Below are 3,662 nucleotides of genomic sequence, written 5' to 3'. Positions count from 1 at the left end.
CTTGGCCTGCCACTTCCTGAGCACTTGCTTTCTTTCAGTATCGCATCGGGTGTATTCCGGTGTGTTCAAAGCCTCAAAGAATTGATCTCTACTTTCCAGGAGCCGTTTCATAACCTGCACCATGTCCACCATGTCACACTGTGGCTGCCAAGACACAATGAAAGGAGGTGATACACTTTAGTCCACCTGGAGGTGTCCCGGTGTCCCCCGGTGTCACCCGGGGCATGGCTCGGCTAGGAGAGGCAATTGTAATCATTAGCAGGGCACTTGTGTTCATCCTTCCTGGGTGCCGACACATTGCCGCTCACTTGGGAGGCTGGATGAAAGACTCCTAAAGATTCTCCTGATACCTTAGAAACAAAGCCAGGCCTGCAAAGAGTGTATCAAGTGCTGTTATCTTTCCCCAAAAGAGAAGAGGAAGAGGAAGGGCAGACAATCTAACACACACCATAATTAGAGCTGAGGGAGGAAGGAAGAGTAAAGAAAGGCCCAGCCTTGGGGTCCGAGGAAGCAGCTGGGGCTGGCGCACTGGTCGCAGTGGACGGCAGGCATGCCGCAGCTCCTGAGCCTTGGCCTGGCCATTCCAGCAGGGGCTGGTTCGTGGGTGGGGACTGCGCAAAGCCCTCATCTTAGAGCTCCTCCTGTGCGTACCTTTAGCCTCCATGCGCTGCTGACGGGCCTGGATTCAGACCCAAGGCTTGGTATCCTCTCAACACGCACAAGTTACTTAAACTAGCCAAGTCTCGGCGCTCTCTTCCGGAAAAGGGAACATCAGGATGGCACACATGCACGGTTCCGCAACAATCAGACTGGGGACAGAAAGCGCCCGAGTCAGCCTGGGTACTCAAGTAGTGAAAGGAAGGGAGTCTCCTTAGCCGCATTATTATTAGGCTGAAAGAAGGCGGGCTGTTTACAGAGGGCTCCCAGGGCTTCCTGCCCAGCCCTGGGGTGGAGACAGGAACAGAGAGGTCTCTCCCCTGAGGGGTGCCTCTGAGGAGCACTTCCCTACCTCTGGGAGCACCTCACTCTGCCAGAGGGAATTTTCTAGATCACTGACATAGAATCCTTCAGCATAATCTTTCATTCATTTTGCCCGGGAGACAAAAAGAGTACGAGATTAGTGACTTCATTAAAAAAAAAAAAAAATCAGCCTGGCGTGGTGGCTCATGCCTGTAATCCCAGCACTTTGGGAGGCCGAGGCAGGAGGATCACCTGAGGTCAGGAGTTCAAGATCTGCCTAGCCAACAAGCTGAAACCCCATCTTTACTAAAAATACGAAAATTAGCCGGGCATGGTGGTGTGTGCCTGTAATCCCAGCTACTCGTGAGGCTGAGGCAGAATTGCTTGAACCCAGGAAGTGGAGGTTGCAGTGAGCTGAGATCACCCCACTGTGCTCCAGCCTGGGCAACAGAACAAGACTCCATCTCAAAAAAAAAAAAAAAAAAAAAAATCAGCATATAAGAATCCTCCCCTTCCCTGACACAGATCCTCCCTTTCCCTGACAAAACAAGGCATTCGGAGGGACCCTAAATTGTGTGCAGAGCTTCAGCCCCAAGCTGATGGCCCCCATGCTCAATCACCCTCATTTTCACTGGCTTCCTCCCTCCTGTTTGGCAGAGGCAGCTCCCGGCGAGGGTGGATGGCAGCAGCTGAGGGACACCAGGTAGGTGCACTAGGTGCATAGGGCGGATTTGTTGGGGGGGCCTTGAGGTGTGCTTAGAGAGCTACGGTGCACCTAGAGTACACTGAGCAGGGTAGGAGATGCCACCACACAGACACTGGAGACACCCAAGGGACCCCAAGCTCAGCACGACATCCTACACTGCAGTGGTGGACCTGCACCAAATGCATTCCTGAATCACAGAGTACGAACAGGAAGCTCAAGAAACTTGAAGCGTCTAGTTTTCTGCTTTTACAAGAAACGGACAGACATCAAGGAAACCACTGTTCACCGCCCTGGAGCTGCACTCGAAAAGCCCTGCAGCAGGACACGGCCTGCATCAAACTCAGCATACACTAAGATTCCAAACGCTCTCGCAATCCAAGAGAATTCAGCCCTGCTCAGCAGTATTTTGGTGGCAGCGATTTTTCTTGTCTCGGTGTTTTAGAAGCAGTGAGGCAGCGTGGAAACGACACGCCACTGAAAGTGGACAATCAGGTACTGAAACACCAGCTCCACACGCCGATCCCTGTGAAGATGAAGCCACGCAACATGCCCTTCATCGTGGGGCAGAAAGAACTGTGTTCCCTGCTGTGATGGTTTTTAACACTCTTGCTAACTGTGAGGAAGAGAGTAACTAAGTTAACCAAACACCTACTTAACTCCCTAACCAGCATCATCCCTTATTCTAGATCAGCAAGGACAGCAGCAGAGGATTCTAGGTAGACCGGGCTGGCTCTAGGTCACTCCAGGCACGGCTTGCAGGGGTTAGCTGATGCCCCAGTGCTTACTGGGGTCCTACAGGAAGGATCCGGGGGTCCCAGGGTCAGTGCACCTCCTGGAGAGCTTCAAACGCCCAGACCGTTCCATGGGTCCACATGGAGCAAACCCACCAGACCCACCCGCAAGACAGGAGGCCCCTCCCTGGGAAATCTATGGGGGACGCTGTAAGGAAGCCAGGAAGCCTCAATTCTAAGTGTCCTGCTGAGGCACTCAGCAAACGTCTCGTCTGCCTAGTAGGTGGCAGGGATCTAAACAATGCTTTCTGTCCTCAGGAAGGTGGAAAGTTCCTCCCCCTCTCAAGTTCATACACAAGGACACAGGGAGGGAACAAGAGGCTTCCCCTGGACAGGGGTGGTTTACAATGGGCTGATCTTAGGAAAGGAATGGGGCACCTAGAGCCATAGGACTGGGCTCATTCAGATACCTAACTGTTCTCGGACTTCAGGAATTTACTTGGCATTTTACTCATCTGTAAAATGGGTCTTTGTGTGGATCCTAGGCAGATATAAACTGCAACTTCAGATGGTAAGTCAGCCCTTCCACTCACTGTTCTTGCCTTTCGGCCTCCTCCTCAGGTCTCCCGCTCTCCCCTCCACCTCCTGCGTGGAGGAACATACTTTGACCCCCCCCCCCCGCCCCCCTCCCTTTGGCTCCAGAGTCACATTTGCAAACAGCTGGCTTTCAAAACATTAGATACCAAAGAGATACTTTGTTTACAAAAAAAATCAATTTGCGTTCAGGAATAAGTAGTGCCCCCAGGCTACTAGTTTTTCTATCTTGGTGGTTTTTAAAGAAATAATTCAACTGAGCTGCTGATAGCTATGGCAGCCTCAGCTGAGGAATTGCTGTCTGGACACGCAATAGGATTCAGTCGGCAGTCAGACTTGCAGCAGCAGCCAGGAGCAGGGCTCTGGGACCCCACAGTCCTGTCCCAGAATCCCAGGCTGCCCCACCCCACTGCCATGTTTCATTTCCTCTCAGACAAGTTACTTAGCCTTCCTTTGCCTCCGCTTACTCGTCTGTAAAATGGAGTAATCATAATCCCAACTCCCTTCAAGGATTGCAATTTGGGTGGAATGAAATGGACGCATGCAAAGCATTTAGCACAAGGACACACTCAATCAGCATGACTTACTTTGCCTTTGAGGTCACTATTACAATACCTAAGGTCAGGAGTCTGGCTTGCTGCCAGTTCCTCCAGTCAACTCCCTGTGCACAC

General features: G+C 51.9%; 1 protein-coding gene across 6 annotated transcripts in view; it reads right to left on the bottom strand.

Annotated features, from left to right (window-relative positions):
* Positions 1-3,662, bottom strand: part of TNS3 (tensin 3) — a 315,320-nt gene that overhangs the window by 309,587 nt on the left and 2,071 nt on the right. The gene's annotated exons all lie outside the window — the stretch shown is intronic.

This window comes from Sapajus apella, unplaced genomic scaffold (assembly GCF_009761245.1).
Source record: "Sapajus apella isolate SASKATOON/1434 unplaced genomic scaffold, GSC_monkey_1.0 scaffold54, whole genome shotgun sequence".
NCBI lineage: Eukaryota > Metazoa > Chordata > Mammalia > Primates > Cebidae > Sapajus > Sapajus apella.
The sequence above is the reverse complement of the archived record's forward strand: the minus strand, read 5'-3'. Positions and strand labels throughout refer to the sequence as shown.